We start from the raw sequence: 15088 nt of genomic DNA, 5'->3' as shown, positions 1-15088 counted from the left end.
TTCATCTCTCCTCCCATGGAAATGGTTGGGTTACCATCAGATTCACAATTCTGCCAGTCCAGGAACAGGGTAGGATTTTCCATCCCCTAAACTGAGGATCTTTCAGATTACATTTACCTTCCCCATTCTTAAATAAAACTCTCTGTAGACAATAATGGTCTCAATTTTGCTTCTCCCAAACAAAGAAGTAATAATGCTGAGAGTTAAACTAGCACATTTCTTACCTTTGTTTCTTGGTTTTCTATAGGTTGTTATAATGGCCATAGAGACAGCGAGGAAAAAATTAAAACTTTCCCCCAGAGCCAAACTGCAAAGAAATCCATATCCTTTCTTTGTTTTCTGTTTCATGATTGGATTAATTTAGTTGAAACATGAAGGAACTATGCAGTGAATTTAATGAGTACAAGTGTAACAACAGTACTGTGAGATATTTCAGTGCATGAAATCTTAAAATTCAGGTAAACATGACCATCTCCCCAAACACTTGCCATTTCCTTATGGTGAAAGAATTCAAATATTCATTCATTTTGTTATCTTTTTGGAAATACACAGTGCATTATACCACTGTTCCCAAATGGTGCTGAGGCCGGGTCACACAGCTGGTCATCCTGCACAGATGCTTGAGTGAGCGTTTATGTGAAGCAGTGGAGGTGAAGCGTACATTGCAGTAGAAATCCCATAAGATATCAGAACCATGGGGCATTTGGTACAAAAAGCTGTAATTGCATAGCAGATCCCACTGAAAACAGGACACCTCAAACAAGAGAGCAGTGGGGATCCCTGGAGCCTTGCTGATGCCCTAAAAACTGCTGGTTCTAATATGGAACTTCAGGGTTTACTGCTTTCTCTGCTGGATTTCCATTTTGTTTTAATCTGGTTTTTTTTTTTTTTTTTTGGCTAAAACCCTGTTTTGAATGACAATTTCTCTGTTTTTGATGAGAATATATATTCCATGTTATTGCATATTAGACATGTTTACACTGCTTTTGGATTTCTATGAAGGCTGATAGTTAAAGAGTTTATCTTGACTCTCAGAAGGGACTTTGGAATTTTGAACATTGTTATTTCTGACACTGAAGATGAACTAAATGTATTCTGTTTTATTACATGGCCACAAGTCCAAGAAAACCAAGGGTAGAATATTACAGTTGAAGATTGTTCGCATGCTCAGTTGACAAGAGATAGATTCATGGTGATTATTCTCAATTATCAACTTAATTAGAATAAGAAACATTGAGGATACTAATGGATCATGCTTCTGGGTATGCCTGTGACCGTGTTTCCAGTGTGGTTTACCTGAGGACTAAAGACCTATGTGAAGTGTACAGAGCATCATCCCATAGGCTGAGTCACAGGACTACTGAGTAAAGGGGTGGGAATGGGAACTTGCTGAGCATTTGAATCATTTTCTTTCTCCTCCCAGGTAGTGCTGAAAACCATCTCCTCTCGACAGTGATGGATTATGTTCCTCTGAACTGTAAAACAATAAAATTCTTCTTCCCATAAGTTGCGCTCAGTTGAGCATTTAGTTATATGATAGTATTTAGTGGCAGAGCATATTGAAAATACAATATCTTAACCTCACTCCTGGGCTATTTATACCACACCAATGGGTTTCAAATGAGTTCTCAGATCCCTTGACTGAGGTCTGAGATAGAGAACCCAGAAACTGGATTTAGACAAGTCTTTAAGCATGTCTAATGTACAATACAGTCTGAGGACCACTGGACCAAGGTCACAAATTATGCTCTGTCACAAAGGTAGAAGAGGCCATCTAGATCATGATCATGTTTGTGAAATGAGAAATTCAAATTCTGGGCTGTAGCATGTAGAACCAACTTCTGATTCCTTGAGAATCACACTACCAAGGAGACAGTGTTAAAGTAGTTAGAGGTACATGTTCACCAGCTAGATGGAAACAGCCCTGAGTCATTGGTTCTAAATCTGTGGGAGGGAAAATGACCTTCCCAAGGGGATCCCATATTGGCTATCTTGCAGATCAGTTATTTATTTTATCATTCAAAGAGTAGCAAGGTTATAGTTGTGAAGTAACAATGAAATAATTTTAGGATTGGGGGTCATCATAATATGAGGTACTGTTTTAAAGTTTGCAGCACGAGACAGGTTGAGAACCACTGCTCTAAACACTGCTGGGACTGCTGAGGGGCCTTAGTGTCTTTCTGTTTCAGAAAGTTTAATTTCCTCCAGGTACATTTTCAACTCCACACCTGTGGGCACAAAAGAACTAACTTTATATAGTAAATGAGTAGAAAAAAAGTCTTACTTTTCAAGATGCCTGTATTGCCTTTTAGTTCAAATGTGGTTATTTTGAAAATGATAAGCATCTCTACATGTAGTTTATGTGACATGCATAAGATTAAAGGGAAAGAAGCAACAGATCCTTAGGATGAGAAAAGGTGTATCTCCTGGTATTATGTCACTGTACACTTCATTTGATCTGAAAAACAAATGTAATTTTCCGTATGGCTCACCAGCAAACATCAATTCCCCAGATGTGGATCCTGTGTTGTGAAGCTCTAGATATCAAATTACCATGGCTTATACTTTAATCCAAGAATGTCTATCTCAAAGAACAAAACAAGAACACTCTTCTTCATGATCAAAAAGATTACATTAAGCTTAGCAGCCTTAATCAAATTAAAATACTTTAAGGTTATTTCCCAAGGACATCCATTGATTGTACAAGCTACAACAAACACTGTTACGTATTAGTTGAACTTGGTTCATGCAAAAACATACAAACTGTTCCTAAAATAGACACTATACTAAATTTCATCTGTTTTCCTTTATTCATTTCTGCCATGTCTGTATAATTCCTCTTAAATTCATTATTAAATAATTATGCAACAAATATCAACTACCACAGAGGAAGAGAATCATCTGGACTCTCAAAACTGTACCACTGAGGTAATGATGGGAGTCAGGCACTGAAATTGTAAGCTTTTTTACTTTTTTCCTTCTTTTGTCAGTTTACTTTCTGTCTACCCTTGTGCCCTCCAATAAGTAAGGCCAACTGTTGCAGTTTTGTGAAAATGCGGTTAGAGTCCAGATTTGCTTTGAGGTTATTAATCAAAGAACATGAAAATGTTTACTTACTGTAAACAGTTTCTTATTGTTGAATGCTTATTTTAATCTCCTGTCTTCTTACAAAATCGATTTTGACTTTTGCTCCTGAATAGAGAACACCTATTCTTTGTTCATTAGGTCTCTGCCCTCGCACAATAATGATAAAGGACATAATGAAATAAGGATAAAAGGAGAGCAGAACGGTGTGAACAAAATAAAATTATTGAAATAATATATTTTTATTTTCAATGTATTTTTAATGTATGCCAACCCCCCACTCTTTATCTTGTAAACATAGATTCTGAGAGTACTGGCTTTCAAAATCAGCCACTTAATTATAAGCAATTTAAATTACATCACAATTGCAGCTGAATCCATTGTAACATTCCCACAAAGGCCATACAATCTCATTTATATCATCATAATCAATGCTAAAGGAAAGAAAGTACATACCAGTAATTTTTTCCATTGCAGCTTTAAAATATGATATTCTTGTCCCTAATTTAAAAAACAACCACTTTCATGTATATTCTTAAAAATCAGACATAATTACGGTGTATATGTCACATCCCAGAGTTCAAGAGGATTAAGCAGGAGAATCATAAATTCAAAGACGCTTGTGTAATATATAGCAAGAGCTGATTAAAAATAAAACAGCAGATTCTTCTTTTTCCCTTTTCACACTAATTTATTAGAGTAGGAGCATAGATATTACAGACTTTGAGGACTGAATTGACATATTTTATTTTATTTACATTTCCAGTGTTATCCCCTTTCATGGTTTCTCTTCCATAACCCCTATCCCATACTCCTACCCCAGCTTCTATAAGGGTGTTAACCCACTCCCTCCCACCTCCCCACCCTGACATTCCCCTATTCTGCAGCATCAAGCCTTGGCATAATGAAGGGCTTCTGCTCCCCTTCATGTCCAACAAGGCTATCCTCGGCTACATATGCAGCTGGAGCCACGGGCCCATCCACGTGTACTCTTTGGATAGTAGCTTAGTCCCTGGAACTCTAGATGGTTAGTACTATTGTTCTTATAGGTTAGCAACTCCCTTCAACTCCGTCAATTCTTTCTCTAACCCCTCCATTGGGAAACTGGTTCTCAGTTCAATGGTTAGCTGCAAGCATCCCCATCTGTATTTGTCATGTTCTGGCAGAGCCTCTCAAGAAACAGCCATATTAGGCTCCTGTCAGAACGTACTTCTTGGCATCAGTAATATAGTCTGTGTGTAGTGGCAAAACAGCAGATTCTTTTTTTTTCTGAACAACTTTATTTTAAAAAACAAAGATAAATGTACAAATTTTAAGCATTTTTGCAAAAAAGTATATGGATACATTATTTTCAGTGTTTGTTTTTTTTTAATGGTTTGATAGTATGCAAGAAGATTTTATTAGTTACAATGAGCATAAAGTACATGTAAAACAGGATGTAACCTGGAATTAGTCAAAGTTTTCTTGCTGTGTAAGGATTAAGCATAATGTTTTTTCTTTTCTTTTTTTTTTCTTGAACTTCATAGAGTCTGTGAGTTGTTTCTGGCGTGTTCAGAGCTTTCTGGGGTTAGTATCCAATTGTCAGTAACTGCATATTATGTCTGTTCTTTTGTGACTGGGTTACCTAACTCAGGATGATATTATCTAGATGCATCCATTTCCTTAAGAATTTCATAAAGTCATTATAAAGTCATTGTTTCTGATAGCTGAGTAGTACTCCATTGTGTAAATGTACCACAATTTTTGTATCCATTCATCTACTGAAGGACATCTGGGTTCCTTCCAGCTTCTGGCTATTATACATAGGGCTGCTATGAACATTGTGGTGCATGGGTCTTTGTTGTATGTTGGAGCGTCTCCGGGGTAAATGCCCAGAAGTGGAATAACTGGGTCTTCAGGTAGTATTATGTCCATTTTTCTGAGGAATAGCCAGACTGATTTCCAGAGTGGTTGTATCAGTTTACAACCCCACCAACAGTGGAGAAGTGTTCCTCTTTCTCCACATCCTTGACAGCACTTGCTGTCATCTTAATTGTTGATCTTGGCCAATCTTACTGGTGTGAGGTGGAATCTCTGGGTTGTTTTTATTTGCTTTTCACTGATGGCTAAGGATGTCGAGCACTTCCTTAGATGCTTCTCAGCCATTCGATATTCCTCAGTTGAGAACTTTTTGTTTAGCTCTGTACCCCAATTTTTAATAAGGTTGTTAGATTCTCTTGTGTCTAGGTTATTGAGTTCTTTCTATGCCTTGGATATTAGGCTTCTATCTGATGTGGAATTGGTAAAGATCTTTTTCCACTCTGTTCATTGCCATTTTGTTTTCTTCACAGTGTCCTTAGCTTTAGAGAAACGCTGGAATCTCATTAAGTCCCATTTGTCAATCTTTGTCATTAGAGCACAAGCCATTGGTGTTCTGTTCAGGAAATTTTCTCCTGTGCCTATGTGTTCTAAGGTTTTCCCTACTTTCTCATCTAATAGTTTCAGTGTACCTGGTTTAATGTGGTGATCTTTGATCCACTTGCACTTGAGCTTTGTACAAGGAGATAAGAAAGGGTCTATTTTCATTCTTCTGTATGCTGAGTGCCAGTTGGACCAACACCATTTGTTGAAGAGGCTGTCCTTTTTCCATTGAATGTTTACAGCTCCTTTGTCAAAAATCAGGTGACCATTTATGTGAGGGCTCATTTCTGGACCTTCTATTCTATTCCATTCATCCACGTGCCTATCTCTGTACCAGTACCATGCAGTTTTTAGCACAATTGCCTTGTAATATAGCTTGAGGTCAGAGATAGTGATTCCCTCAGATGTTTTCTTGTTGTTGAGGATGGATTTTGCTGTTCTAGGTCTTTTGTTATTTCAGATGAAATTGTACATTGCTCTTTTTAACTCTCTGAACAACTGGGTTGATATTTTGATGGCGATTGCATTGAATCATTAGATTGCTATTGATAGGATGGCCATTTTTGCAATGTTGATCCTTCTAATACATGAGCATGGGAGATCTTTACATTTTCTGAGATATCCCTCGATTTCCTTCTTTAGAAGTTTGAAGTTCTTGTCATTCAGGTCCATCACTTGCTTAGTTAGAGTCTCACCAAGGTATTTCATAGTTTTTGTGACAATTGGGAAGGGTATCTGTTGAGGGCCGAAGGCTGCGCCCTTACAAGATGGTGCTGGTTTCAGGTGCCATGAATCAGCTAAAGTGTGGTAAATAACCACTGGGCACATGTGCAAAGAGTGGTGCGAGCCAAGTCACCACCCATCCTGGGCATCACGATCAGACCACTAATGGGCAGCCAATCACATAGCGACACGCCACCCTTGCGGGTATAAATTAGGGTGCCTTTTCCTGCCCAGTGTCTTCCTCTTCAAGATGCAATAAAGGTTTTGCTGCAGAAGGATCCTGGTGTTCCGTGTGCGTTCTTGCTGGCGAGACGGTAGCACGGGACATTTGGTGCCGAAACCCGGGAAACTTCAACATCGCCGGCATTGAGGAGACCTTCCGTTTGCGGAGAGGATGCAGAACTGCAGGACGAAGGTACACTCTGAGAGACATGTTTGGTCTTGACCTCTCCCATCTCTCTCTCTCCACTGAAGGTGCAGTAGAAGCTTTTATTCTTGTTTTCCTTGTCTTGATTTTTTTTCTTTTGGTTTTGTTAGAAAATAAAGCCTATCATGCTATGATAGTGGCAGGACAGGGAGCTCTGGGGGAGTTGCAAGACAGCATGTCAGAAACAGAGCGAGATGAAAGATTAAAGAGTTCAAAGAGAAAAGACAGCATGTCAGAAACAGAGCGAGATGAAAGATTAAAGAGTTCAAAGAGAAAAGGTGCACCTAAGAAAAAAGACCCTTCCAAGGACCTTGGATCCAAGGAAGCGAGAGATAAGGGAAAGGATGCCCTGGGTGAGAGACAGGAGAAAAAGGAAAAGTTTGAGGACAAAAGGATCCTGGGAGAGAAACAGGGAAAGAAGGAGAAAACCCCGAAAAGTAAAAGTCTTTATCCAGTAAAGGAGTTAGAGGCTTTGGGGCTTGATAGTTTAGAAACTGATGAGCTTAATCTCTCTGAGGAAGAGGATTTAGAAGATGAGGCAGCTTGCTATGAAGAAGAAAGATAATACCCAAATGAATTACGAGCTAACAACTTGGGTAAAAAACAGAAGAAAGTTGGAGGTGGAAACTACGCGGTTTCCCAGCCTATAGGCCCCATCGCCCCTCTACCTTATATAGAAAGATTCTATTCAGATTCCTTCCTTACTAGAGATGAGCAGAAAAAGATACAGCAGGCATTTCCAGTGTTTGAGGCTGCCGATGGAGGCTGTGTTCACGCACCAGTAGAATATATTCAAATTAAGAAACTTGCCGAGTCAGTCCGTAATTATGGAGTTAGTGCCAATTTTACTATTTCCCAAGTCGAGAGGATTGCCAATCTGGCCATGACTCCAAGAGACTGGCAGACAACAGTGAAGGCTGCAATAATTCAGACTACATGGCACCTGGGACAAAAAGGCCAGAAGGTCTGTTATAATTGTGGAAAACCTGGGCACTTAAAGAGAGATTGTCAGGCACAACAACAAAAAAGATTACCAGGACTGTGCACGCAGTGATAAAAGGGATATCATTGGGCTACTGAGTGCCACTCTATAAAAGACCTTCAGGGTCGAGCTCTGCCACCGTTACCTCAGCAGTCAACAGGTGAGGGTTCTGCTCCAAAAAACGTGCTTCGGGGCCTCGGTCTCAGGCCCCCAAAACATATGGGACCCACGCCCCTCGCAGTTGGATTCCTCAGTCCAGGATTCCCCAGTCTTCAGAAGCACAGGAGGACCCACAAGATTGGACCTCTGTTCTGCACCCAATTTTTGTTAATGCTAGAGATGGGGGTTCAGCCTATTCCTACATGTTATGAAGGGTCTTTATCCAATGACAGCCTAGGCCTGGTAATAGGGTACATTCCAATGGCCAGAAAGGGGGTCATTGTTCTCCCCACAGTGATAGATCATGGACACTCAGGAGAGCTCCAGGTTTTATGTTCTAGCCCTCGGAGCATATCCTCCTTTTCTGAAGGTGATATAGTTGCTCAGTTACTAATTTTACCAAACTTACAGAAGCCTCCCAAGATATAAGCAGATGCCACTGCTGCCTATTTAATGATGGATTTAAGCTCCAGACCATCCTTGGAGTCACAGATGCGCTTACTTGGCTCGATTCAACAAGGCTCTGCCCTCAGTACAAAGAACAGCTGTTTCTATGGCTCTCTTTAAATCTTGATGACCATGGTCGAATTGCATCCGAGCATCACTGCTCAGAGCCAAGTACCCCAAAAGAGATCGTAAAATGGAAGGATGTACTGACTGGTCAATGGAAAGGCTCAGATTTTATATTAATAAGATCCAGGGGAGCTATTTGTGTTTTTCCACAGGAAGAAGATAATCCATTCTGGGTGCCTGAACACCTTACGAGGAAGATCCTCGTAACGGAGGATGCCAAGTCTCAAGATAATTCTACTGATGATCCTATCCTGGCAAGGCTGATGCTAATCCTTTTGATCAGTGGCTCCTTTGTGGTATTAATGGTAGCTGCACTGACCTTTCCCTTATGTCCATGATTCGAGGAGGATATAGTGAGAAGGGCCAATTAAGTTTTGATTGGAAGGGTGGTGTTGCTGCAGGAATACAAGCCGGTAAAAATTCAGGAAGTTTTGCTTGGCAACATCCAATATAAAATATACAACCTATAAGAGAACAAATTACTCAGCAACACCTGTGTGTGTGTGTCCCCCATTTATATGGATAGTTAAGTAATATTAGCATGACACAAGGCCAAGAAAGATTAGATTGCTCCCTGAAAAATTGTTTTATACCTTATGCTGGGATGTGTCCATGTATCCCTTTGCCTTAGATACTCGCATGCCTCACTTTGTTCCTGTTCCGGTGGATGCCCCCAGTAGCTTAAGTTTGCTTAGGGAAAGGAGAGATTTTGGGATTTCTGCTGTCATTGTCGGCTTGATTGTCACAGATGAAGCAGCTGCAGCAACTGACATTGCGGCTGCCTTGGCAATCACAGTTCAAACAGGCACAGCCTTAAATCAATTGTCAGCCACAGTGGCAGATGCTGTTGATTTTCATACCTCTGCTAGTGCCCAGTTAAAGGGCGGATTAATGATTGTTAACTAACGCCTCGGCCTGGTAGAGGAAAGATTAGATATTCTCTTTCAATTGGCCCAATTGGGATGTGAGAGAAAATTGGGGGTGCTTTGCATTACCAGCATACAATATGAAAAATTTACCCAAGCAGCTAATCTGTCTAGATTGTACCTTGCAGGAAATTGGTCAGCAGAATTTGATGAGACTCTTGAGTGTTTGAGGGCAGCAGTGTTGGCTTTCAACTCAACACAAGTGGACCTGTCTTTGACAGAAGGACTCTCCACCTGGATCTCTTTGATTTTCTCCTATTTTAAGGAATGGGTGGGGGTGGGTTTTTTTGTGCAATATTTTGCTGTGGGTTGGTGTCCCTGCTGTGGTTGGTTTGCAGACTCCAGTCTCAACAGAAACGTGACAAGGTCGTTATCACTCAAGCACTTGTGGCCATTGAACAAGGGGCCTCCCCTAAAATTTGGTTATCTATGCTCAAGAATTAGTCTGCTTCTGAGTTCTCTGCTCTTGCACCCCACATATTTATAGATCCATTGCACTGGGACGAAAGAGACTCAGCGGTCATTGATCAGCCCTTGCACATCGTTGAGGTTTCCTCATTGCACGTGATAAGGTGATCATGACTTCCCCACTAATTCATTTTTTGGCTGGCCTCTTTTGTAGAGTTCGCCCTAGGCCATTTAGCAGTTGGTGTCACACAGCACTGTGGTATCCAGAGATGGGCAACTTTCCTCATGGGCAGACCAATCTAAGACACGGGGCCCGGTGGCGAGAGGGTCACCCTATGACGGATAAGGCTGCGACATTGTAGGAATGACCTAAGACAGGAGCCACAGCAGATAGACATAACTACAGAGGCCTAGACCAGCCTTGTTCTAGTAAAACAAAAAGGGGGAAATGTTGAGGGCCAAAGGCTGCGCCCTTACAAGATGGTGCTGGTTTCAGGTGCCATGAATCAGCTAAAGTGTGGTAAATAACCACTGGGCACATTTGCAAAGAGTGGTGCGAGCCAAGTCACCGCCCATCCCGGGGTGTCACGATCAGACCACTAGTGGGCAGCCAATCACACAGCAACATGCCACCCTTGCGGGTATAAATTAGGGTGCCTTTTCCTGCCCAGTGTCTTCCTCTTCAAGATGCAATAAAGGTTTTGCTGCAGAAGGATCCTGGTGTTCTGTATGCGTTCTTGCTGGCAAGACGGTAGCGCGGGACAGGTATCTTTTTCCTAATTTCTTTCTCCATATGTTTGTTTTTTGAATAGAGGAAGCCTACCGATTTGAGTTAATTTTATATCCAGCCACTTTGCTGAACTTGAAACAGCAGAATCTTAATGGACGGATTTACTTCATTCTAGAGCTATGTTACTCCTCACTATTCTGCCTGCCTTGTCCATCCCTAGAAAGACACATTGAACAGCCTATGTATTCTTTCAACTATTTTTAGAAAAAAATATGAAGGAAGCATATTCATGATAAATTTTCTGTTTCAAACACAGTGTCTGAAGTTTTTTAGACACAAATCTATGATTACAAGTACTTGGTTTTTTACCCATTTTACATGTGACTAAATCAAAACCCAGAAATACAATTTTGCCATAGACCTAAAGGGAAAAAAAATCTTATTTAAACATAGTTCTATGCAAATCAAAAGTGCATATTATGTGCTTCATAAGACATTAACCCTGTCATATGTATTAATAAATTAACTATAGTTTCTACCTTTAATAATGAAAGTTCCAGATCATTCTTATATGCATTCCTCCATTTATGGCAGAGAACAGAACAGGGGGTTTATCTGGCTTTCTGTGAAAATTACCAATACTGTACATAAAGTATAATATCTATTATAAGGCATGAGTTCAATACTTATTGTTATTATTATTAATCCTCTGAGCAGGTTTGGAAGTTATACAGTACAGATGCCATCATTCACTTTGAGAAAATTTCTCTAAAAAGATTAATCCCTTTCACATTATACTCCAGAAGGAAAAATTACTTTACAATTTTATTAGCAAGAGAATTACAGGGTTTTAAAACATACCTGCCTCCTATTCCCCTCCAGCTTGCTCCAAACAGGGTAGGTAGAGAGTGTTACAAATGCAGGCGTGGGAAAGGATCAAGGTTTTTCCCACAGAGTAAAAATGTGGACCTAGCCTTCTGTCTGCCACAGTGCCTTTCCACTACACTTCAGTAAAGTGACATGGGGGGGGGGGTTGTTCCTTCTCTGTTCTGCTACAGAACCTTAGACTAGGAAGTCAAAGCCCTGCTTTGGAGCTTCCACTAGTAGAGACATGAGCACACATAGATGAGCTTGGATCCCCTGGTTTGCAGCTGGGAAACAGTTATCACCATGTAGATGTTCAGCATCAATAGGCACATAACTGCTCTCCTGATAGCAGGCTATGGAGTGCAAGAAACCAGCTCTGTATCTGTGACTCACAGCAACAGGAAATCTCAAGCAGGCCCACCCTTCCTTCCTCTCTCACAAAGAGCTGAGTTGTACAACCACAGGCCACAACCAGCCTAGAGTCTTGTTTAAAGGACCTGGAAGCAGAGACTTTTGCATGAGTCCTGAGATGTTCTCTTTATTGTGGGAATATAATCTTTATTGAGATCTGTTTCACCACACAGTGGCATTTTCTAGACTAGGTTCTAATTTTAAACATAAAAACAATGGATGAAGGCTGAGAATGTGTGCCATTGGAGGTTAGGCAGCAGAACAATGCCAGGAAGGAAAGAAGAAAGAAATGAAGTTAGGAAGGAAGGAAGGAAGGAAGAAAGGAAGGAAGGAAGGAAGGAAGAAGGATATTCCACATTAAGAAAAGGAAAAGTCATTTGCCTTTACAAGAGATTTTTAACATGCTATAAAACTTCCTCATTAACATCTTATTTTCTCTTTCCTTGAGTGGTAAATGATGATGGCAGTGGGCATGGTGGTAACATTAATGACAATGACACTGACATGAGGGCAAGTCTAACAGCTGTTTATTACTACAGCAAGTGCTTTCTTCCCCTGATAAATTTCATAGATATTTGAGTTTTAGAAGAATTCACTGACATGCCCATCACTGTTTTCATTATAAAGGGGCTGCCAAAGTGAGCAGCACTTCACTGTCCCTCCAGACCTGTTTCTAAAATGTAGAAACAATAAATAAAACCTAAACAATATATATGAGATACACAACAATTTGTTGTAAGTGTAGCTACTTTTGTGGTAATTTGTTGTGTCAGATGAAAAGTGGTACAACTGACTGTCTATGTGTTTTTCACATCTGTCCAGATGCTGTGAAATATCTTGACTGCATTCACAAAATGTTTCAAGATTGATAGTATCAAAGTTAAATGTCACTTACACCAGATCAAATACATCAGTGTCTTTTGTTAGGTTCATTTTACTCTTTTCCTCAAGGTACCATATTGTATGCAAGTGTGTGTGTGTGTGTGTGTGTGTGTGTGTGTGTGTGTGTGTGCATGCTTACCTTTTCTGTTCTTACTCTTCTTCAATCTTAATTTTCACTGTGAGTTTCAGCTACAACAACAAACTTTGAATATACTTGTTTTCAAATGTCTTTGATTATAAGCTGTTTTCCGTGTCAAAAATGCTATTTTCTTTTCTAATCTTCCAAATGTGTGCCCAGAATTTTTCTATTTATATTTTCATGTATTGTGGAGTAATATATTCATTGCACGCTTTAGGACAGGCCTGGGAGTAAGCAAAAAAATAAGATCAATGTTTCAGTGGAGTTGGAAGTGAGGGAGTGATAAAGAAAGGGAGGATTCGAGCCACGGCGGTTTCAGCCACCAGACTGTGTCCATGGCTGACAGCTGGCTCCCTGGGCTGTTTGAGTTGAGCCATCATGCCTATCCGTGCTCTGTGCACAATCTGCTCTGACTTCTTTGATCACTCTTGTGATGTGCCTGCCATCCAATGTGGCCACACTTTTTGTCTGCAATGATTATGTGTTGTATATATGAGGGTAGGTAACCTCAGAGGCCAGAGTCATCTGATCTCCATGAAGATCTACAACTACAGACTGTTGGGAGTCACCTGATGTGGCTGCTGGGAACTGAACTCAGGACAGCTGGAAGAGCAGTACCAACACCTACTCTTGACCACTGAGCCATCACCAGCCTTTTAGACAAAAACAAGCAAGCAAACAAACAAATAAACCTTGCTGTGTATAGCTCATGCTAACTGAATCTCTGGTTCTGCTTCGTCAGCCTCCTAGAGCTCAGATTGCAGCCTAATCCAGTAGTTTGAGACAGCACCAAGTTGGACCTGCACACAGTGTAGGATCCAGGTTGACAAAAAGACAATTATCAACAAGCTTTTCTTTGACCTTGCCCAGGAAGAGGAGAGTGTCTTGGATGCAGAATTCTTAAAGAATGAACTGGACAATATCAGAGCCCAGCTTTCCCAGAAAGACAGGGAGAAATGGGACAGCCAGGCCATTTTTGACACTCTACGGGACACACTGGAAGAACGCAATGGCACTGTGGAGTCCCCGCAGAACGCCTTAAACAAAGCAGAGATGCTGTGTTCAACCCTGAAAAAAAAAAAAAAAAAAAACTGATGAAATTCCTGGAGCAGCAGCAGGATGAGACAAAAGAAGCTTGGGAGGAGGCCCGCCGACTCAAAAGCAAGATGAAAACCATGGAGCAAATTGAGCTACTCCTGAGCCAGCGGTCTGAGGTGGAGGAGATGATCCGAGACATGGGTATGGGACAGTCAGCGTTGGAACAGCTGGCTGTGTACTGCGTATCCCTCAAGAAAGAGGATGAGAATCTGAAGGAAGCTCGGAAGGCCTCAGGGGACTTAGCTGGCTGACAGGTTGAAGAAAGAATTGGCATCTTGTAGGAGCAAGTTGAAGACTGTCAACAATGAGCTGGATCAGGCCAAGTTAGAACTAAGGTCATCCCAGAAGGACTTACAGAGTGCTGACAAGGTCACAAGCCTAAGAAAGAAGCTGATGATCCTGCAGGAAAACTTGAGCCTGCTTTCAGTGACCAATGAGACTGTCAACCGCCTGGTTTTTGAGAGCCCAGCCCCTGTGGAGATGCTGAACCCGAGGCTTCACCGGCCAGCCTTCAGTGATGAATGAGATCGATCTCAATGCTACCTTTGATGTAAATACTCCTTCAGACCAGACCTCCAGCCCTCACTACCACAGGAAACTCTGCTTAGAGAGGGCACACTTTCCCATCCTGGACGTCCTCAAGAAGGTACCCAAAGTCTCCAAGCTGGAGTCCCAGCTCTCACTGGGTGGCCAGCAATGTGTAGGAGAACCAGATGACGAACTGGCTGGTGCCTTCCCTCTCTTCATCCAGAATGCTTTCCGGGGTCAGAAACAGCCCAACAGGAGAACAGCAGAATCCCACTGCAGCACAGATGTGGTAATAATAGGTTTCGATGGGCTTGGAGGATGGACAAAATTCATCCAGCCTAGGGATACAACCATTATCCGACCAATGCCTGTTAAGCCTAAGGCCAAGAGTAAACGAAAAGTGAGAATAAAGACTATGAATTCTACCTACCAGCCCAAGCTGGATACCTTCTTATGTCAGTGAAGTGACCAGAGTCCTGTCTTCAATTAGTAGGCCAAGACCTGGCAATTGGAAGTGTTTTAGAAGATGGCTCCTCTTGGACCAATCCAAGAAAAATGCCCAGAAAACACACTTTCTATGTTCACTGCGCTCTGCACCACACCAGGAGGTGGCATGACCAGTTTACAGTTCCAATCAGCAATGCCTGCTTCTAGTTGTAGGGTTTTGCTTATAGCTACAACCAGGTGTGGCTGGGCTCCTGTTTTTATAGAACAGGGTCACACTGACTCTAAGTGGATGAAATGCTGGAGG

The 15088-nt window shown here is 41.3% G+C and overlaps 1 pseudogene across 1 annotated transcript; it reads left to right on the top strand.

The window, feature by feature from the left end:
* Positions 1-13089: 13089 nt before the first annotated feature.
* LOC308419926 (E3 ubiquitin-protein ligase TRAIP-like) lies at positions 13090-14800 on the top strand (annotated as a pseudogene). Its single transcript has 2 exons — positions 13090-13192; positions 13489-14800. The product of its transcript is annotated as an E3 ubiquitin-protein ligase TRAIP-like (transcript).
* Positions 14801-15088: the final 288 nt, after the last annotated feature.

The sequence above is a fragment of the Micromys minutus genome (genome assembly GCF_963924665.1).
Source record: "Micromys minutus genome assembly, chromosome: 4".
Lineage (NCBI taxonomy): Eukaryota > Metazoa > Chordata > Mammalia > Rodentia > Muridae > Micromys > Micromys minutus.
This window is presented reverse-complemented; position numbering and strand designations above follow the sequence as displayed.